The following is a 24,168-nucleotide window of genomic DNA, read 5'->3' on the forward strand; positions in this document are numbered from 1 at the left end:
ATACTCTGTGCAAGTAATTTAACTGAGTCATCCTATCCCTACTACTGATAATCCCGTCAAATGTTGTGTCAAGAATATCTACCCAATTCTCCTCTGGGGAATGTCCCTTTGCCATTTGACCCTCAGGCGGTCAAGGCTGCTACTCCCTGCTTTCAGTAATTATACATAGAATAAAGACAAAGGTTTTCTAAATTCTGTTGAGTGAATCCCCAGTTCCAAGATTTGTGGCAGTGTATCTATGGGCAAGTTCCCAAATTGAGCTTCCATCGCATGTCTTAGTTGTAGATAGCGAAAAAACATGTAGTTAGGCAGTGAAAATTTTTGTTTGAGCTCTTGGAACGGTAATAAGTTACCGTCCTCTATCACATCCCCAATAAGTCTAATATCAAATCTGGTCCACACCAGTGGATCTGGCACACTATGCAGGTGTTGCAGTTGTGGGTTACGCCACAACGGGGTGAAAACCGAGCAACTCTGTTGCATTTTCGGAAAGAATTGCAGAGCAGTTTTCCAGGCTCTGACTGTCGCTCTCATAAGAGGGGAGCAGTTTTTAGTGTACTTAGTACCCCTGTACAGTAAATACTTAAGCTCTTCCAAAGAGTGCTGCCACTTTACAGTAATTTCTTTGAATGCATAAAGCAAGGCAAGGCAAGATGTAAGGAACTCTTACTTAAAGGAGAATTAAACTCAACAGCAAACTATGCTGTGATGTATCGTGACGGCTGCTCGGCTTTGTGACAGCTTGTAACTTTAATTCCAGTAGCATCAAGGTGTTCAGTATAAAAATAAAAACTGGTTAAATAGATAGGATGTACAAAATAAAGATGTTTTCAGTATAGTTAGTTAAATGCAAAATGTAATCTATAAAGGTTTGTGTGACTTAATTTCAACATAATAGCCAGAACCCAACTTTCTGCTTTGCAGCTCTCTTGGTTTCCTTTGATTGGTTACGAGGCAGTAACCAATCATTGACTTTGAGGGGGAGGCACATGGATCATAGCTATTTGCTTTTGAATCTGACTTTCATTCTAAGCATCAATTGCAAACTCACTGACAGTTATGTCCCATGTGGCCCCCCTTAAAGTCGCTGACTAACTCAGAGTTAGAGAGCTGCAAAGCAGGAAGTTGTATTATGTTCTGTTATAGTAGACATTCCTTTACACCAGCCACTATAGATTACATTTTTGGCTAACTAACTATATTAGAAACATTTTTCATTTTGAACAGCATATCTATTTACCCAGTCTTTATTTTTACACTAAACTGTTCCTTTAAATCTCCTCTCCCCTATACAAATGGGCACATTTACTTAGCTCGAGTGAAGGATTCAAATGCAAAAAACTTTGAATTTCGAAGTGTGTTTTGGCTACTTCGACCATCGAATTGGCTATTTCAACCTTCGACTACGACTTAGAATCGAACGATTTGAACTAAAAATTGTTCGACTATTCGACCATTCAATCATCGAAGTACTGTCTCTTTAAAAAAAACTTCGACCCCCTACTTGGCCAAGTAAAACCTACCGAACATCAATGTTGGCCTATGGGGAAGGTCCCCATAGGCTTCCTAAGCTTTTTTTGATCGAAGGAAAATCGTTCGATCGATGGATTGAAATCCTTCGAATCGTTCGATTTGAAGGATTTAATCGTTCGATCGAACGAATTGCGGTAAATCCTTTGACTTCGATATTCAAAGGATTTAACTTCGACAGTCGAATATCGAGGGTTAATTAACCCTCGATATTTGACCCTATGTAAATGTGCCCCTTAGTATCAATGTCTTCTCACTCATTCTGATAGCACTAAGAGCTTGGGGTCTGTAGATTTACTTCCAGCCACCAGATTAGCTTATATATACACTAACCCCATCTGTGCTGATTTTTGCTCAACCTATTTGTTCTTAAAATCAAAGCAGAAACAATTCAACGTGTGGGTGGTTTGAAAAAAATAATTTTTACTTTTTGTTCAGAAACATTTTACATAGACAACGCCTTACGACATATGGCATAATTTATACAATTAAAAAAAATAGCATAGAATATCAACCACCCATTAGTTATATGTAGCAAGCAAGAAATCAGCAAGGGAGCGGATACACGTACCAGAAAAATGAGAATGGCCCCAACGTTTCGGCACCAAGGCCTTTGCCTTTTTCAAAACCACCCACACGTTGAATTGTTTCTGCTTTGATTTTGAGTGTGCAAACAAGTAGATTAATTATAGATATTGGTTACCTTCAGTAGGGGTAACATTTGTTTCTGCACCTCTCGCTAATCTTTGAAAGTTTTGGTGTGCCCTCCATTCATTATTAATTGTACAACCTATTTGTTCTGCATGACTGTCCATGCCCAGCATATCTAGAACTTGTTTCACATATTTTATTTCTTAGGTGAAGTGAAGTAACCTGTCAAATAGATATATGGATTTCTATCTATGAGCTAAATGTAAATGGGGAATATACATGTGTAGAGCTGCATGAGGCTAAAGACGTGATCACTGGTGGGGTCGTTCAGCTGAGGCAGGTAAGCCACGGTTTTCATAAACTGACAATGTTATTCCTACATTTTCTCTTTTGCTAAACACTTTTGTTGTTGGTTAGGGCCATTCTCGAAGAATTCAAGTGACTGTGAAGCCCATGCAGAATTGTGGAACTTTACCTCTTATGGTTGAAGCAATCCTTTCAGTGTCTGTGGGCTGCATCACTGCTAGATCAACAAAGCTTCAGAGGGGATTGGACAGTGATCAGGTAATGACTGGACATGACATGGAGTTTCAGAGCTGCAGTGTAGACATCAGAATGCTTGGTTTATAATGAAAGAACTGACTAATTTCCCTCTGACCAGACTTCTGCTAATAGAATGAAAAGCTAATCACTCTCTCTTAAAAGCTGCAAGTTTAGCAGCGGGGGAGGATCTAGCCCTCAGACAGAAACCAAGGTTCAGCAGACTTCTACTTCAACTAATGCTATTATGCAGAGAGGCACAGGATCCTCTATACTATGACTGGAGGTAAACAAGTTAGGGACCGCCATATGGGGTTTACCTTGACGTTGTATGGTGGCTTTTCAACTTTATGATCATAACTTTGTAACTAAAAACCCGTGTCTTTGTGAACACATGCATTTGCATATCTACTGAATGTGCACTGACCCATTTGGCTATGTCAGTAGCACTTCCCTTATACTTATATACATTTCTACTTCGCAATGTGAGTGCTCCCACAACCCCCCTTTTGTATACTCTTAAATATACCATAAACATTTAAATCCATATGCCGTCTGCTCCCCTGTGGATAACGCAGCACCCCCACATCACATGGTTAAACACCTTAGAGGCCCCTGATAACAATTTCCAAATGCTAAGAAACCCCAAGAACAAATCACGTCCCACAGGGTACAGAGTAGGATAGGCAGAGTATGACATACACAAGGGAGCATTGGGCAGGCATAGTATGGCAGACGGAGCATAGGGAAGGCAAAGTATGGCAAACACACAGGGAGCATAGGGCAGGCAGAGTATGACACATACAGGGAGCATAGGGCAGGCAGAGTATGGCACACACAGGGAGCATAGGACAGGCAGAGTATGACACACACAGGGAGCATAGGGCAGGCAGAGTATGGCACACACAGGGAGCATAGGACAGGCAGAGTATGACACACACAGGGAGCATAGGGCAGGCAGAGTATGGCACACACAGGGAGCATAGGGCAGGCAGAGTATGACACACACAGGGAGCATAGGGCAGGCAAAGTATGACACACACAGGGAGCATAGGGAAGGCAGAGTATGGCACACAGGCATAGTATGGCACACACATGGAGCATAGAGAAGGCAGAATAGAGCAGGAGACAAGGAAAGCTATAGCTAATTTCAGTACTGATACATTATAAAGCTTACACAAGCTAAGGAAAGCATGCAGACTTTCATGTGGGGGACATACAAGGAGGAAGTCCGGCCCGACAGTTGAACAGCCCTGACCTAAATGATTCCCTCTTAGATACTGTGTTTGCCATTTATTTTTATTATTCACTGTTCCTTTGAAAGCATGAATATTAAGGGAGTTATTGTAAAAACTAAGGGTTTCTATAGCTTTATAGCAATTAGTCATTGACTTGAGATTGCACAATTGGATAAATCATTTTAGAAAATTAATATATAATATAAATGTGGTGAAATCACAGTGCACTAACTTTTACTGTATCTTTGTGCTTTCTGCCCTTTTCACCTACACATACCAAACTTGCTGATCAGCCGCATGGTGCATGAATGGGCTAATTTGCATGGAAGAGTTATTCATGGCTACATTTCAGCCATGGCACTTTTGAGGACAATATACGCAGTACTAATGGTGTATGAGCATTTACCTGTCTTTTGGATACCTGCAGGAAAAGCAGAAGCATCAGCACAATTCCAAACATTTGCCATTAAACTGTTTTCAGGGCCGGATTTACAAAGTGGGTGTCAATAGGCCCACTGCCGTTCATCGCCTCTGTCCCCCCCCCTTTATTCTTGCAAATTTTCATCATCAATGGGGATTGGTGCATGGGAAATTTAGAAAATGATTGTATCTCCTGGCTAAAAGATAGACTACAAAGAGAGGTGGTAAATGGAACATTTTCTAATTGGACCAGTGTTGTTAGTGGAGTACCACAGGGCTCTGTACTAGGTCCCTTGCTTTTCAACTTGTTTATTAATGACCTGGAGGTGGGCATTGAAAGTACTGTTTCTATTTTTGCAGATGATACTAAATTGTGCAGAACTATAGGTTCCATGCAGGATGCTGCCACTTTCCAGAGGGATTTGTCTAAATTGGAAAACTGGGCAGCAAACTGGAAAATGAGGTTCAATGTTGATAAATTCAAGGTTATGCACTTTGGCAAAAATAATATAAATGCAAGTTATACACTAAATGGCAGTGTGTTGGGAGTTTCCTTAAATGAGAAGGATCTAGGAGTCTTTGTAGATAACAAATTGTCTAATTCTGGCCAGTGTCATTCTGTGGCTACTAAAGCAAATAATGCCCTTTTTAATGCAAGACAGAACTTTAACTCAAGAGATGAAAACATAATTATGCCTCTTCATAGGTCCCTGGTAAGGCCTCATCTGGAGTATGCAGTGCAGTTTTGGACTCCAGTCCTTAAGAGGGATATAAATGAGCTGGAGAGAGTGCAGAGACGTGCAACTAAATTGGTTAGAGGGATGGAAGACTTAAATTATGAGGGTAGACTGTCAAGGTTGGGGTTGTTTTCTCTGGAAAAAATGCGCTTGCAAGGGGACATGATTACACTTTACAAGTACATTAGAGGACATTATAGACAAATAGCAGGGGACCTTTTTACCCTTAAAGTGGATCACCGTACCAGAGGCCACCCCTTTAGACTAGAAGAAAAGAACTTTCATTTGAAGCAACGTATGGGGGTTCTTCACAGTCAGGACAGTGAGGTTGTGGAATGCACTGCCGGGTGATGTTGTGATGGCTGATTCAGTTAATGCCTTTAAGAATGGCTTGGATGATTTCTTGGACAGACATAATATCAAAGGCTATTGTGATACTAAGCTCTATAGTTAGTATAGGTATGGGTATATAGAATTTAATTAAAAGTAGGGAGGGGTATGTGTATGGATGCTGGGTTTTCATTTGGAGGGGTTGAACTTGATGGACTTTTCTCAACCCAATTTAACTATGTAACTATGCATCCCCAGTGTTTTTGAACCAATGTGGGTGTGGTTGGGCAGCATGCCGCCCCCCTAAAATCCCGCCACCCTAGGCCCGGGCCTAGGTGGCCTTTCCGGGCCTGACTGTTTACTGTTGTTATCTAGTTTAACAGCTGTCCATTAGAAACAAATATATTTTTAGATGTTCTGTATTTGTATTGTATCAGTGAATTAGTAACACATTTAAGACCATATGGACAAATATCTGGAATAAGTGACTGTAATAGTCTTTTTTTTGTGGTCATTGTTCTTTTGTGAAGTGTATAGTACATAGTATTCCTTGTCTAAAGAATAGCAGAAAACTGTTTAATGTCATCACTTGTTTCCTCTAGCACATTCGGGTGGCAGGTGGCAATGTATCAAGCACAAGTTTGATATATTTTTCATTTTGTTTCGATCACCAGGACGAGGATTTAAACTGTGTCTGCGAAAGGTCGTCTGACACGCTGATAAAGCGGAAGGAATACTTAGATGACCAGATACAGAAAATCATCAACAAACAAGGTAAAATGTGTAGAGATGCATGCAGTTATGTTTCACACTCAGAGATCAGTACCCAAAAACAGTTTTGTTTTGTTTTTCTTGCAAAATGAAAGATAATTGGAGCTAGAATTTTAATAGTAATTATGATTTTAGTTCACTTTCTTTTCATATCCCTGCCTTTCATTCAAACAAATACCTGTTTTTTGGACCAGCTGCTTTTTTTACCCAAAACTATGGGTTGTCACTCAAACGTGATGTGGTGTCTTCTGAGGGGAGGTGAAAACTGGAAGGGTGTCCACCTTCTACTGTATTTATCTAACTGTACCTACAAACAGTTAAAAGGTATATTGTTATATTAATTTTATCCAATATAAAATGGGTGGTGATCTCCATAAGAAGGCACTCCAGGCAGCTAGCCTTTGTACATTACATGTGCAAGACATTGGAGTGGGATATGCTTCCTGCAGCTCAGAATTTTGCTCCACTGTGATATTTGATCAATTTAGAAATGTGATGAGTGTTATGTAAAGTACCAATCATCCAAAATACATCATCAGTACAGGTATGGGATCTGTTATTCAGAAAGCTCCATGTAAAGGATGTCTCCCATAGACTCCATTTTATCCAAATAATCCAAATTTTTAAAAATGATTTCCTTTTTCTCTGTAATAATAAAACAGTACCTTGATCCCAACTAAGATATACTTAATCCTTATGGGAGACAAAACCAGCCTATTGAGTTTATTTATATTTTCTAGTAGACTTAAGGTATGAAGATCCAAATTACAGAAAGATCTGTTATCCGGAAAATTGCAGGTCCCGAGTATTCTGGATAACAGGTCCCATACCTGTACTAGTGATTGGTTCAAGAGTTCAAGCCTTCTCTTCACATAGATTATTACATGATGCATGGGGAAAGATGCCCTGACAGTCAGAATACAAGTCTGTCCTTTTCCCCTCTTGCGGATTCATACTCTGACATCTATAGCAGTTGGTCAAAGCTACCTACTTTCAGGGTATGGGTCTTGGATTCTTCATCGGTTCTTAGGCTACAATTGTGTACTTTTTTATGTCTTTGTGACAAATAAACCATGTGGTTTAAATTCCATTTGTCATGTGTAATTGCTATGCTTTCATTTATTGCCAGGCTAACAAGCTTACGGAGATTCAGTATATTGCCTTTCCTAGAAATAAAGCTTTTTCAAATCTTTAAGTAAGGACATTGAATATAGCAGTGGTCTGTGCACCATCAGGAAATGTAAGATGCAGTGTCCTGACAGTGTTGTTGTGTGTTTATTCTACAGGTTTCGTCCATCCATGACTCGGTGCATTTGAACAGGGTGACACGTCAGAATGAGAGGGCCTATCTGATTGTGAGGGTCACAGTGCAGCTTAGTCACCCTGCTGCGCTAGAGCTGGTTTTATGTAAAAGGATTGCAGTGAATGAATATAATAAGCAGGTACCTATTTATTTATAATAAGCAGGTTCAGGTATGGGATCCGCTATTATTTCCTCTAATGAAACAGTAACTTGTACTTGATCCCAATTAAGATATCATGAACCTTAAAACTAGCCTATTGGGTTTATATCATGTTTACATGATTTTCTAGTAGAACTAAGGTATGAAGATCCAAGGTCTGTTATCCAGAAAAGCCCAGGTCTTGAGCATTCTGGATAAAAGGTCCCACGCCAGTACCTATTTATTTACAGAGTTCACATCAACAAACAAACTTGATTACCTTAAATTGATTTCTCACCTGTTACTGCATGCTCAGTAAAATGGTAAAACATGATTTTTTTTTTTATAATTTACTTTAATTAAAAGAAAAAAAGCTTTAAAGACTTTTTTTTTGCAACATGATTCAAACATTTCTTCCTAGAGTATGTTGGACCCCAAAGAAGTTAAATGAGGAAATTAAAGTAGAAGGGTTATAGGTTGTGTCCAAAGAAACTACCTTTCCTGGCACCCTCTAAATTGGCAGCTGTTTTGTAAAATTGACCCAACCTACACTTTGTATTTTTCATTATTAGGCACAACAGTTCTAGATAATATCTATAAATTACTTTTATCCTTGATTCATTTCTTCCTATCTCTGTTTAGTGGAATGTGGGTGGACAGATGTATGTACAATTTGGTCATGATTGGGTAGATCATCGCTGGTGTAATTTCATCAGAGCTTGAGAGAGGTCATTGTATTTACTTATTAGCTTTAATATCCAAAACTTTCTTTGCAGATTTTTACAGAGCCTAAAAAGACGGATGTCAACAAAAAATATTCTGCACTCCTGTGGCGTAAACTATGAGATTGTGTCCAACATTCCAAAGGTAGCCCTTTGTCTTTTTGGTTTTCTGATGTACATAGTAAATCCTAACAAGGCAACATGCAGTTAAGAATTGTCTGGTTATTGCAAGTTGGTGCCATGTTTTTAAACTTGTTAAATTTACACCAAGAAAGTAAAATAGTGCGGTAAAATGAACAATATGTATATATGTATATATGTGTATATGTATATATGTATATATATGTATATATGTATATATGTGTGTATGTATGTGTATATATATATATATATATATATATATATATATATATATATGTGTGTGTGTGTGTATGTATGTGTATATATATATATATATATATATATATATGTATATATATGTATATATATGTATATATATATATATATATATATATATATATATATAATATGTATATTTTTTTGCACAATGCCCTCTGCAGCTGATGAATTGCACAATACAATTCTACCTACATGCAGCAGCACTGACTTTGTGAGAGGCCGACCTTACCTGTAACTTGCGAGTAATTCTCTGATTGTAGCAATAATACTGGGAGGATATTATGAGTATTTCCTTTAGTCATTAATTAATAGTTAGATTAAGTTATGCAAGAAAAGTTTAATCTATTCATGTAATGTGAGAACAAATTTAAACCATCATCATGTGATGCACGAAACACCAAACACCTATTACTAAAGAACTAGAATTGTGAAAATCTACTCCAGTCATAGTATTGGGTATGTTATAGCAGTTAAAATAGCAGTTAAAATAGATCAAACCCCTAAAAATGAATATGATTAAAAATGCCATATTTTATATACTTAACTTATTGCACCATCCTAAAGTTTCAGCTTCTCAAAAGCAGCAATGATCCAGGACTTCAAACATGTTGCCATCTTGGAAAGTGTCTGCAATACTCACACGCTCAGTGGGCTCTGAGCAGCTGTTGAGAAGCTAATCTTAGGGGTCGTCACAAATTATCAAGCAGAAAATTAGGTTGGTCTGTAATATAATCTGATGCTACAGGGCTGATTATTATATTCTGATGCTAATTGCACTGGTTTCTGTGCTGCCATGTAATTATTTGTGATAATTATTACAGTATTATTCTGTGTGTGTACTGTATATTGTGAGTCTGTCTCTAAGCTCAGCAAGTGACAGCAGCACAGAGCATGTGCAATGAATCAGTAGAAAAGTAGATGGGGAGCTACTGGGGCATCTTTGGAGACACAGATCTTCCCTGCTAAAGGGCTGTGGTTGCCTTGGGCTGGTACAGAAACCCGAAACATATATGGCTACTTCTTTTAGCTTTAGTTCTCCTTTAAACAAAATAGTGATAAGTTGTGCATGCATATTTTAAAAGTTTCAGATTGTTGACACTTAAATTGTTTCAAAAAAGAAAATATTTTAACCATTATACTGACCCTAATAGGCAACAGGAGAGACGGAAGATTGTGAAACACTGGCTTTGACGGCGGCAAGAAGTGAAAATGAGGGAACTGCAGATGAAGAGTCTTACATTGAGAAATACACACGGGGGTTTTGCAGGTGGAAAATATACTGAGCCTTGAGCCGCTCAGGCAGGTAGGTAGCGACACAATGGGTATATTCCTGTGTTCATAACAAATGATAGATATTAAAATGTCAGGTCCAGTTGGCTTGAATGGAATGTGCCAGGGCTAGTGCTGTTAAAAAGCAGGTTTTAGAAATCAGCTATTCTTTATTGAACATGTGGTGTACACTTTAAACGTGTGTAAGGACAACTGCATATTAAAACCTCAACAGTTGTCATGGAGAAAACCATGGTAATGTGAATAACAAGAATCTTATTTATGACATTGCACCCAGTCAGTTCAGGAACATTTTTTTTACAGTGAAACTTTATTTTGATATTTATTTGAAAACCTTGTTATATGTAATAAAAGAGTAGTGGCTTGTCTGTATCTGGAAATAAGCTTGCTAACACAAATGGTTCTCTCCCCATAACATAGGCTGTCACTGTTAAAGAAGCTCTGACGAAGCTCATCCGAAGAAGCCTCAGCACACCCAACATGCACAATGTGAGCTATGCTTTTCCTTCATGGATCATAATCTCCCTTTACAAAAGCCATTCCTCTTCGTCTCTGATAAATACAAATACCATCATATTCCGCAGTCAGGCTGCATAAACTACCAATCCCACCAAAATGCAAGTGTATATTTGTACTGGAATTCTGTGGCTGGGAAGTTCATTCTGTTTTAGTCCTGATGTTACAGTTCCTATCATTCCCTGCAGTCTTTAGTATACGCTAGGATATGCATTCATGAGCAGCAGTCATTTATAATACCTCTTATACTAACCTTGATGCAAAGTGGCCCACTCTTGCTGCTGTGCAAAGACTAAAAGCAGGGCCAATCATTCAGTTTGTAAACAACAGGGGGCATGGCTTGTGTGTGGCTGCAGCTAAGGACGTGGTCCTGTGGAACATATTTAGTACTAGTATATAAAGTATTTGCAGCTTTTGTACATCAGCAGTTATTTTGTTTTTGTTATCTTTACAGGTATATTCATTTTAGTATGATGTAGAGAGTGATATTTTTTTTATTTGTATTTTAGTTTTTTTATTCAGCAGCTATCCAGTTTGCAATTTCACAATTTTATTTATTTATTATTATTTATTTTGCAGACATCTTCTAGCCGTCTTTACCTTGTCATCTTCATCACCAGCAATTAGGTCAAGTCTATGAAGGCTAATTTTATTGCAAGATGTAAAATCTCCATTGTTCACATTCACTTCACTGTAGTATGCATAAACAAAATCAAAGAGATGTGTTGAAAGGATTAAATAATGCTAAGTGGAGGCAGAGCAAAACACAAAATGCTTTTAGGCTAATAACACATGGGGAAATACACTTTATGGAAGGGGACCCCAACCTTTTTTTTTACCTATGAGCCTATTTAAATATAAACAGAGTTGGGGAGCAACACAAGAATGAAAAAAAGTCTCTGGGGTGCCAAATAAGTGCTATGATTGGCTATTCAGTAACTGTCATGTGAACAGGCAGCCTACAGAAGGTTCTGCCTGGCAGTACAACTAGTTTTTGTACAACCAAAACTTACATCCAAGCTTGGATTTAAAAAATAAGCACCTGTTTGAGGCCACTAAGAGCAACATCCAAGGGGTTGGTGAGCATCATGTTGCTCATGAGCCACTTGTTGGGGGCCACTTATCTATGGCATATCTTGGCAGGGTATTTAAAGGAGAAGGAAAGGTAAAACCAAGTAAGCCTTATCCACATAAATACACCAGTAAATCCTCAAAGTAGTGCTGCTCTGAATCCTCTGTTAAAAGAAACACATCATTTCTTTCCTTCACATGGGCTTCTGTATCAGACTTCCTGTTTTCATCTTAAACCTCCTTGCCCTGGGCGTGAGCATGCTCAGTTTGCTCCTCTTCCCCCCTCCCTTCTCTGCTGTAATCTGAGCCCAGAGCTATAAGTGAGCAGGGAGAGACTCAGGCAGTGAGTCACACCAAACTAATACTTCAACTGCTATACTAAACAAACAGGGAGGTTCTAGAGCTGTTTACTCAGGTATGGTAAAACATTCTACAGAATAAATATAGCATTCTAGCTTGCACTATTGCAGCTAATCTATTGGCAATAAAATGCCTCTGTAGCTTTCCTTCTCCTTTAAAAAATGGCAAAACAAGCAGCTATTGAAATACACTGTGTGTTATTAACTGATAAATAGATAAAAGTATATGAATGCACCAATTCCAGGATATGTTTGTTTTGGTGTTCAGTCTTTGAAGTCTGAAAGTCATGTAGCTGTAAAGCAGAAAGTAAAAATGTATTACCCTAATGCAAACTACGATTCTGTTTCAGTTTGGTATCTCTTGTTAAAATGACAAAACGATAAATACCCAGGAACTTTGACAAGAAAAATCTATTTTAATTTATAATTCTCTCCCTAGGTGTACACACAACTTTTCTTGTATTAAAGGAGAACTAAACCTTCAAAATGAATATGGCTAAAAATGCCATATTTCATATACTGAACTTATTGCACTATCCTATTTCAGCTTCTCAATAGCAGCAATAATCCAGCACTTCAAACTTGTCACAGGGGGTCACCATCTTGGAAAGTGTCTACGACACTCACATGCTCAGTGGGCTCTGTCATCAGTTGAGAAACTAATCATAGGGGTTATCAAGCAGAAAATTAGGTTTGCCTGTAATATAAGCTGATGCTACAGGGCTGATTATTAAATTCTGATGCTAGTTGCACAGGTTTCTGTGCTGCCATGTAGTAATTATCTGTATTAATTGCTAATCAGTCATATATTTTGACATTTCTATTCTGTATATACTGTATATTGTGAGTGGGTCCTTAAACTCAGTAAGTGACAGCAGTACAGAGCATGTGCAGTCAATCAACAAAAAAGAAGATTGGAAGCTACTGGGGCACATTCAGAGACACAGATCTTCCCTGCTAATGGGCTCTGGCTGCCTTGGGCTCGTGGAGAAACCCAAAACATAATATACAACATTTCTAGCTACTTCTTTAGCTAAGCACTGTCTGCTCGCTGTTATGTACATAATAAGAAATCTTACACAGGCTTAAACAGTTGTAAACAGTCACACTCTCTAAGCCACTTCATCTCTAGTCTTTTCCAATTCTAATACCACATTTCTTCCTTCAGAAAAATACATCACAAAATGTTACTGTAATCCCTTAAACAGATGATAAACTTTATCTCTTGTGGGTATACGCCCTACTAACGCCATCTGTATTGCACTACTCTGACTATGTAACCAGTGTGAAATTTGCAAGAAGATACAGTAAAAGTTGAGGTTGGAGAAGGCCAAACCCCCAACAGGGGTAGGGTTTAGTAAAAAAGTTATCTTGGGCCTTGTCCCCTATCAGATTAGGGTTAGGATAAGTGGAGTGAGCATTCTGAACTGTTGTTATGCCGTGTATATAGGGGGTACATGATCACATATACAATTTTGGTGTGTCGGCCCATATTTACTATATTAATTCTACCAGAAATGATCAAGTTTGGGTCTTGTCTTTGTGTAAGTTATAAGGGGCCAGACATTCTCAAACCAGAAAGTCATGTGGGTTTCTAGTAATAAGAATAACCACGTAGGTATAATTGTCGACTTTAAGAAGTGATTAATTACAGGTCTAGACTCTAGGTTGCCAGTTCTGTAGAAAATGCTAGATGTGCTCCAATACCTGTTCCTTGTGTCATTCCAGTTTATTACACAAAACTTAATTCATGGACTTATTTCTTTGGAGTTCTTTGTATGTGTGGATTACTTGGGTTGTTAGCGACATCTGGGGGCAGATTTATCAAAGGTCAAGGTGACTTTTTAAATGAAAAAAAAATCCAAATTTTGAGCTATTTTTTGTGTACTTCAACTAGGGAATAGTCCAAATTCGATTTGAATTTGAAAAAAATTTGAATATAGAAATTTATCATGTACTATCTCTGTAAAAATTCGACTTCGACCATTCGCCACATCTAAAACCTGCCAAATTGCTGTTTTAGCCTATGGGGGACCTCCTAGAACTTATTTGGAGTCAATTGGAGGACTTTGAAAAATCAAATTTTTTTGGGGAAAAACTTGGAATTGAATTCAATCGAATGCGCTATTCTTTCGATTCGTACAATTCGAATTTGACCGAATACGGACCTATTCATGCGAGAACGGACCTATTCGGCCAAAAAAAGACTGACTTAATTTCGGTTGGTCTTTTTGAATTTGAATTACGAAGTTTTTTCTATTCGAAATTTGACCCTTGGTAAATATGCCCTCTGATGTAAATTCCGTGTCAATAGCCCCATTCGAAATTTATTTACTGAGAAAAACAGTGATGTGTTTAATACTTATTTTCCCTGCTGTATGTTATTTTATAGTGTTCACCTACTTTCTTTTTACTTTTATTCTGGAAAATATTTACTTCATTATTGTTTGGTTAGATTTAAAGTGAACTGCTGTTTGGTGCTCATACATTGAATTACTCTGTAGGGCTGGACGGAGAGTCAGTATGATGTGACAGAGTACTCTTCCAGCTATAAAGACTTACCATTCTACAGCAGCCAAGTGAGTGATTCAACCAGAACATTGGTGGAGGTGAGAATCTTTTTGAAACACATGCTTTTTCGTAACAACCCACTTAAAGCATCTTATTTCAGTTCATTGAGCTACTAAAAGGTAGTAGTATAGGTAGAATTGAATAAAGGAGTTAAACGAAAAGAAGCATACAATTAAAGTACATTTTGTTATTTTACATGTATGGTATTTGTATTTGGAGAATCAGCTAGATGTATAAATTACAGTAAATAACCAATATATTGCAGTACGCCCTGATAGCTTCTCATATGCTTCTTTTATTACTATAGTGTTTCAGCCTGTTGGACTCCATATGATCATTTCTTCACTGGCTTTTCTGTGCTACAGAAAATGCAGACATTTACTGGCAGGGTCAGAGCTACATCTTACTGTGCTGCTTACAAGCTGCCGACCTTGATCACTCTTTACACAGAATTGTGTGAACCTTAACAATGCTTAGGGAAAGTGCACATGATTCTGTGTAAGAAGCAGTCAGAGGAACCGCTAAGCAGTACTGCAACACAGGACTAAGGGAGGCAACAATCCAAGAAAGACAGTTAAGGCTTTATTGGATATAATGAAAAATGCTGTCCCGTAATAGGTAGACTCCACTGCCAGTCCTTTGATTCCGAGCTGCTGACACTTTTTAGTTACAGGTTATTGGCTGCAGTGGGAAAGTAAAGGGCAGAAAGTAAGAGACAAATGGCTTATATGGGTGCAGAATTCAAATTTTAATCTTGAGCCTTGTCTTTTATCCATTTTAATATATAAGCACAGGGGCAACCAAAGACTTGTAATGATATAAAGAGCAGATCACAGAGAGGCTGGGTCTCTCAGAAGTAAATAATGGGGAGGGGCACCCAACTATGTGACATACTGTACAGGCAAATATTTCATGAATTTAACAATACTGTTCCTTAAAAGGATGGTTCCCCGTCTTCATTATATATTATTTATAGTCTTTTGATTATTTGCCTTTTTCTTCTGACTCTTTCCAGCTTTCAAATGGGGGTCACTGACCCCATTGAAAAAGCAAATGCTTTTTTTGAGTTTTCTAGATAAGGGATCTTTCCGTAATTTGGAAAAATTATTTAAAAATGAATTGAACCCAATAGGATTGTTTTGCGACCAATATCGATTTATGCATCTTAAAGGGGTTCACCTTTGAGATACCGTTTTTTTAGAAGGGAGTCAGCCACGCCTGTTTGAAAGCTGCAAAGCAAATAACTATAAAACCATAAAAAATAAATAATGAAAACCAATTTAAAAGTTGCTTAGAATTGGCCATTCTATAAAGTAAAAGTTACCTTAAAGGTGAAACACCTCCTTTAACTGCCATTAATTTCAAGGTACAGTTTTATTATTAGATAAAAGAAGGAAATAATTTGTAAAAATCATATTTATTTTCTTATAATGGGAGATGTCCTTACTGTAATTCAGAGCTTTCTGTATAACAGCTTACAGATAAGGGACATGGCACTTTGGCCTATTTGTCCTTTTTAGTAAATAAAGACCATTATGTTTAACTATAAGGGGCCGATTCACTAAGCTCGAGTGAAGGATTCGAATGAAAAAAAATCGAATTTCGAAGTATTTTTTGGGTACTTCGACCATCGAATTGGTTAAATTCGTTCGAATTCGAACGAAATCGAACGAATCGAACGAAAAATCGTTCGACTATTCGACCATTCGATAGTCGAAGTACTTTCCCTTTTAATACAAACTTCGACCCCCTACTTCGGCAGATAAAACCTACCGAAGTCAATGTTAGCCTATGGGGAAGGTCCCCATAGGCTTGCTAAACTTTTTTTGATCGAAGGATTTTCCTTCGATCGTTGGATTAAAATCCTTCGAATCGTTCGATCGAACGAACGAACGTTTAGCGCTAAATCCTTCGACTTCGATATTCGAAGTCGAAGGATTTCAATTCGAGGGTCGAATTTCGAAGTATTTTTAACTTCGAAATTCGACCCTTAGTGAATCTGCCCCTAAGTGTTATAAGTGACAATTTATTAGTGTACCGGACAGTACACATGCTTCAAGCCCATTCAAAACATTCACTCATCAACCACCAAAATTCTTCAAGCCATTGATGAAAGCCAGCCTCTCCTCAGTCAAGAGGTACAGAACCTTGGCTCTATATTTCATGTGACCACAGCGCAGAGCTTTTCTTTACGCATTCATTAGTCATTTATATAAAATAATACCAGCAAATTACTATTTTAAAATGTGCAGCTGCCATCTCTTGGCTTCTAATAATGAGACAGAATAATCTTCTAATGGCAGTGGGTCGCCAGTGTATAATTACCTTCCTGTGTGTAATGCTGTTTTGTTTAAATGTCAAGGTAAGTTTCCTTTTTGATGTAAAGGAAAATAAGGGTATGGAATGGGTAAATGGCAAAACAGGGACAGGGTTTTTGCTTCCTTTATGGAGCAATATCTTTCATTGTCTGGAAATTCCCTGAACTTGCTTGTTGTGGTGGGAACAGGCCGATGCTGTAATGTTGAGCCCATTGGACACAGTGGCTCTAAATGGAAGGTACATTCTGCAACATTCACATGCAAGAAGTTTGTATATAGAAGAATGTGGGAGGCTGTGAAACAGATTAGTGTATAAGATAGAGGTTCCACCCACCCACCCCCAGTACAAGCCTTGTGTCATTTCCCATCTCTGCAGCTCAGTGCACATTGCTATCAGTTTTGTCTGGTTTAGCTGCTCTGGTGTGTATGTACTAGGGCAGTGCTGTCCAATTTCTATGGTACCGAGGGCCGGAATTTTTCCAATCTACATGGTGGAGGGCCGATCAGGGCTGGAACTAGGGGTAGGCAGAGTAGGCGGCTATCTAGGGCGCCATCATTGAGGGGCGCACTTTTTTCAAGCATTTATTTAATAATTTGTTTCAGTAATCATGGTCACCCAGTTGGGTGGAATCCATCTCCTTCCCCTTCTCCCTCTTGCCAGCAAGTAATAGCTCCTTCTGTGCGGTGCAGTGCGATGTGCGTATACGCGTCAATGACGTCACTGATGTGATGACAGAGAGAGGCAGAGAGCTGGCGGCCTGCTTGGTGTGGCTCTCGCTGCTCTCAGCCTTGCACAGTTGCACTGAACTGAAGACATTCTTTCTATTACTGTAAAGTGTGAAGCTTCCTGCTGGCACAGCCAGGTACAGATTTGGGGCCCATATGTTTGCTGTTGCTGCTGGGCTCGGCGCTGGAACAGGTACATAAATACTTGGGGGCAATATGATGTGATCAGATTTATTTTTGGCTGCTGCTGACTCAGGTAAAGATTGGGGGCAATATGATGGCTGCAGGAGGGCTGTATGATGGATGGCTGCTGGACTTGCTGGTACAGGTACAGGGGGCAGTAATATAAATGAAAAAGTGTTGTACATTTTCTTGCTCTCTTTATTTAAAAACCATCATGGTAAGGGGGGAAATGGTAATGCAGGACAGGGGGGCACTGAGTGAAGCTCTTGCCTGGTGTGCCAAACTACCTTGTGCCTGCCCTGGCAAGGATGTCACTCATATGTGAAAAAAGTTTAGTCATATTAAGACATAACCATAAATCCATATGCCTCCTCCTCCTGTGTTTAATACAGTACCCCAGCATATGATTAAACACCTTAGGGGCCACCTACAATAATTTTCAAATGCTAACAAACCCCCAGAACAAATACCAAAGTATGACACACACAGGGAGCATAGGGAAGGCAGAACAGAGCAGGAATCAGGACCAGTCTAATATGTACTACATACAGTGACACAGTGCTGGTGCCCCATTAGCATTTTGAATAAAGTGTGAACAGGAGAACAATATGGGCAGTTTCAGTCTGGGTCTCAGGTGTGAACAGTACAGGCCTTTAGGGGAGTGAACAATAGAGGTGTCACAAGTGTGAACAATACAGGGGATTAGTTTGAGGTTTAGACAATGCAGGGGCCAGTTAAATCTGTAGTGATACCTTTTAAAATTTACATATGGTAAGAAGACACAGCAGAAAGACTTTGATGTGGAGGGCCACATGGGGGGGTGCGGTTGGACAGCCCTGTACTAGGGGAATATCACTGGAAGGGGGTATCAGCACACAGCTAAAGTCCCTATCCACTCACGCAACCCCATTGAGCACCTTTGTATGAGACACAGTTCATATAATAACATTACTTTTTCCTTTGTCATTATTTATGTGACTCATTATAAGAATTGTTCTCACAAATACGTTGCAAGTGAGTCCTATTAATTGCTTGTTTCGACATCTCTAGATTTGAAAGTGTCACATTTATTGTGTTTTCATCTGTTTTATCACTTGCACATTTTTAAACATGTCACTGTAGTATTTGTGTTCACGTTTGCTTTTGTGCTGTGATGTGTTGTGTGTCTCAACCTTTGCAGAGCATGCCTTCATCCCAGACACTTGGCACTGGCACTGCTGTGTCGTCAGGACTTAATGACATCTGCATGCGAGTAGAAAACAATAACACTCCTGAAGATATCATTGTAAGTCTGCGTTTTGCCTTCGGTCATTTTGCTTAGACAGCGAGTACTTTTAGCTCTCTGTTTTGTATTGCTGAATTGTAGACTTTGCATAGATTCTTTCTCCAGGGCATTTGTTATTCCTCCTCATATTTTCCATGCTTCCCATTCCTTTGTGATATATCTACCATGCAGCCATTTGGTCTGCTAAAGGTAGCCAAGTCAGAGACTGGTATACACTCCTAGGGAACCTGTTAAAGGGACACTAAATCCAACCATTAAGCTGTGCCACTGTGCCCCATATTTCTTTATGGAAGTTGAAACTCTGACCAAAAACTTAATTACAGATGCAAGCAAATTGACCAGTGAAAATGCTAATTACCAGCACTAAAGTCATCCGTGTTGCTGTTTTCTTACATAAAGAGATTATTGTGCCACTTTGGGGTCAGTATATGACATTGGAATTAAAAATGGGAAGGAAAGACGTGTTCAGTGCTGGGAAACTGTGCTTAATGCTTCCAACTCCAAATGCAGGCACAAAGAAGATGGAGCCTGATTTACACAGAGCAGCTGGGGTTCTTATTGGAGGATTTGTTTGCCTTTTAATGCTGCCCTGAGTGCTGGGTGAAAGTTTTTTTTTTTTTAGCAATATGGCTTTAAGAAAAAACCCTGATGTTGCTGTGCTGAACTATAGCTCCCAGCATGCCTTAACCTTGGTAATATGTTAAAGGATGATAGGGAACGTGGTTGTGCAGTGCAGCAGGGTTTATTGTACTTTAAGGTGCCTCCCTGATGATGTTCAACCCTGTGCAGGAAGCCTGCCCATAATATAAAGCACCAGTCCTAGATGCACATAAAATAAAGAAAACCTTCCTAAAGTAAACATATTCATAGATTTTATTAGCTCTAGATATTAATGTGGTAAAGAAATATAGGTAGGCAGAGTAGGCACATGCCTAGGGCGCAAAGCAGGGGGGGCGCCAGGCATGCACCTCCTCTGACGCCTACCCCCAGTCTGGTGGTTTTTACATCTTCTTGTGCTCCTGCGCAATGCATTTCTCTGCGATTTCCGCATGCGCACATTCGCACCAATTCACGCATGCGCAGAAGCGCAAAAGAAGTAAAAATCACAGCTTTTCTTACGCATGCGCACGCCACCTTGCGCATGCGCATTTGAGCTAAGCCGGCGCCGCGTCCGTCGGCTTACCTCGGGTGCCTGTGCGGCGCGGCCTGGCCCTGATATACACAACTCATAATGAATTCCCTGAAAAGAAAGGTGTATATGAATGTTCATTGCTGTATCTGTTTTTTGTTTTGTTTTAAAGGAGTCGGAAGAAGATGATAATGAATTTAGTGGGAGCAGTAAAAAAGGAATCCACTCCAGTAGTTTTCAAACTTTTCAGCCTTATGTCCCAGAAGAATTTGCTGATTTCAGTATTTACAATGCTAGTCTGGACAACAAGGACTGGGTCCACTCAAAAGCAGATTTTATTTGCTCTCGACCTCTGGAGAAAGAGATTTCTCAGAGTCCCACCACCAGCAGAATTACTAGCGGCTTCTTGCAGTGCATCCAATGCTACACTTTCTGACATAATGGTTCCCTCCAGTAACAGCATGGATCATTTATTGCCTATACTGGGGATTTTGAAAGCCGAGATGTTTTGCTTCACCATTCTGCAAATGATAACATGTCTTACTCTCACAAGCGATCGAACGGTAGGATTTCTACAGACAGTGCAACCAGCCTAACCTCATAGAAAAAAGTGCCTTTGATAAAGTGCCACATTGCACTACTGAAAAAACTGCTGCTCTCCTGTTCAGAAGTGTGTTGTGCTCTTCTCTCGACTCCCCAACCTACAAATCTAAAGTAAGCACTGTAAATTTTCTGCCCAGTGAAGTTGCCGTGGAGCACACGTGTGCTATATTAGAATTCATGGGGGCTGAAGATTTATTTTCCAATGGAGATAAAGATAGAGCTGACTGCAACTTAGTAAGTGACCCCTCTAATGAAACCCCTAGCCAACACTGGCTGACAGAGGATGATCATGACTCAAACTGCCTCAGTGATGCTGCCTTGTTTAGCAAATCCCCGCTCATTTCTCGGACGATAGTTCCCTTGAAAAAAAATAATTTACATATTTCTGACTGTGAAGATAATCCTTTCCACAACTCACTGTGTCTCACACTTGGCAATCAAGTATGCATTGGGGAGAACATAACTGGGACAGTGCGATACATTGGCACAGTCGATTTTTCACATGGTATGTGGGTTGGAATTGAGCTTCATTCTCGGCTAGGTAAGAAGAAAAAAAGCTATTTTATTGGCCTTTTTGCTTGTATTCAGAAATATATGCCTATCCTATGAAATAAAACCATGAAAATAGAAATATGTTTACCCCAAGGTTTATACTCCAATGTATAACACAGCACTGCTACAAAGGAATCTTGAATAAAAAGCCTTTATTGGAACATATGGCTTCTGATCCGGAACGTGGCTTTCTGCTCCACAAGGAAGTCTCCTTCAGCTATCCTCTAATAAAGTTTCACCTACAAATGTTTACCTCTTTATTTTAATTTGGCTACTTTTTCCCATGAGCATAGTTTGGAGGGCACATAGTCAAGGCTAATAAAATGCTAAGGAATAAGATAAAATGCAACCACATAGTTGTGTGTCCACTGGCAATAAACCAAATTTGAGTATTTTCCTTTTTTTTTTTTTTTTTAAAACAAAAATAACAACAGAACTCCATTTTACAATGTAACATCTGGGGAAATGAAAAATCAAGGAAATTTGTTAAGGATCAAAAATATGATACAGAAATTCTTGGTGTATAGCCGTGCAAGTTGTTGCCAGTTTACACATAGGGGCAAATTCAGTAACCTCTGAAAATTCGCCAGCAACTGCTTCGCTCACATCACAACACTTCGGCAGGCGTAAATTCGGCGAAGGCTGGCGAAGTTGAGCTAGTGTTACTGCGCAAAGCAAAGTTGCGCTAGCGTTGCCTAATTTGTATATGGCGGGAAGTTAAAGTTCAATGGACATATACGTTGCAGCAAATATATTACACTACACAAGCCCGGGAAACTTTAATGAAATAAAGTTGTTATATTGACCTACACATGAGCCCAGTGTATAGTTTATGTGCCATATGTTAGGAAATGTAGGGGGAAAGCCGGTAACCCCCCAAAAAAATTACGCTCTTTTGCAGCCTATCACCCTGAAAAAGGAATAGACCCAGCGTTTTTTGGGATTTAGAAAAATGTTTAACTATTTTTTTAGGAACTCCTATCTAATCTATTGCACTTCGCCTGGTCTGAGGTGGCGAAGGCAAGTCTGGCACAAAACGTAACTTTCAGTAAAATCCGCATCTTAGTGAATTTGTGTAGTTATGTCCCTTCACCAGAGCAAAAATTCACCTGGCGTTAGGGATCGGAGTACCGCTAGAGTCTTATCTCCTTCACTAGTGAAGTTACCGAAATAACGTCACGCTGGTGAATTTTCACCAGCGTTAGTCACTTTTCCCTTTACGGTCTGGGTGCATATGTCTCAGACCTACAGCTCAAGTTGGAGGTATCACATTATGGAGAGAACAGCAGGCACTCACAGATCCCATAGGTAGGCATAATAAAGAACCACATACTTTATGTTAGGCAAATAGTGGACTTACAGTATTTGCCTAAAATAAAGTCTGCAGTTCATTTACTACGACTGTCTGTCGAATCTGTGAGTCTCTCGTGTTTTATCCATGGTTTAAAATTGTTAAGGACACTTAAAGGTTAAGTGTACCAGGGTAATAATAGGCTCTTTTGAGCAGGGCCCCCTTTACCTCTTGTGTGCTGCAGAATATATTTGTATTTTATAAATTAGTGTTAATAATAATTATAATATGCACAGGACTCTTTTCTGTGCTTTAGTAAAGGTTTCATTCCCTACCACACATGCTAACACCCCACACTAACACTTATTATTGTGAACCATCGTAACACACACACTCAATTACAACCTTCAGGCTAAATCTATAGGCGTGCGCCCATAGAAATACATTGAAATTCGACTGTAAAACATACACTTTAACATTAGAAATGTAAGTTTGAGGTTTCTTAGCTGTGGTTAGGCCTGGTAAAGGTTAAAGCAAATTATATTTGGGATGAACTTTCCAACTCTTGGACATTAACCATGAGTTACATCACAAATATTAGTGCCCCCTCTATAAATCGCTTTGATACTAGTCTGCTTTTATATGTTGATATATAGAAAGCTACAACCAATAAAAATAATTGTAGAGTTGATTTAAAAATAAATAAATAAAATGTTTTATTCTGATTTAAGGCAAACATGAGGGGACAGTAAAAGGCAAGGAGCATTTCCGCTGCAAACCCAAGCACGGCGTGTTTGTCCGTCCCAGTCGGATTATCAAAGCACTTGACTCATCACAGAGGAGCAATAGCAGCACTGCACAGGCTCAGGCATCAATGAACATAGACAAGAGGAAGAGTGCGGTGCTTCGAGACTCTTCAGCTGCCAAACCAGGAGTGAAAGCAGCCTACCTGTCTGGGGATCAGGCAGCATCTGCATTCTCTAGGAAACAGGAGATCCGCAAATCCTGGATTAAATAAGAAGCATTATTTGCACTTACTACACAATTCTTGTGTGGGAACAAATATGTTAAAAGAAAAACATGTTGTACAGCTGTACAGTTTTAATTTGTTGTTCTGAAACGTTTACTGGATAGAGTCAAAGACAATGTTCTAACTGTTTTTAATGTGGTCTCTACATGAAATGTCTCTGCCTTGTAGGCAGGTTGTTGCTGCACACTAAAAGCACGACTGAAAGTGAATATGTAGATAGAGGGCAGGTACTGGTCCAGTCTTACATGATGTCTCGGGAGCTCTATTTTAAACAGAGAAACAAAAACTATTTTATTCAAAGAAGAAAAATAAACCATATATACATATCTGTACAAATGAAAAGCTGCAGTATGTTGTTTATCTACCAAAGAGGCTGTGTCATGTGCAATGTTGGCTAATAGCATTATTTCTTGCTTTCTGTTGAGAAAGGTAGTTCTGTGGGCTTGTTAATAATAGTCACGCCA

The 24,168-nt window shown here is 39.1% G+C and overlaps 1 pseudogene; it reads left to right on the forward strand.

The window, feature by feature from the left end:
• The first annotated feature begins 2,095 nt into the window (after positions 1-2,095).
• On the forward strand, positions 2,096-23,728 carry LOC108699994 (annotated as a pseudogene).
• The last annotated feature ends 440 nt before the right edge of the window (positions 23,729-24,168 follow it).

Source organism: Xenopus laevis, chromosome 8S (assembly GCF_017654675.1).
Source record: "Xenopus laevis strain J_2021 chromosome 8S, Xenopus_laevis_v10.1, whole genome shotgun sequence".
NCBI classification, from domain to species: Eukaryota; Metazoa; Chordata; class Amphibia; order Anura; family Pipidae; genus Xenopus; species Xenopus laevis.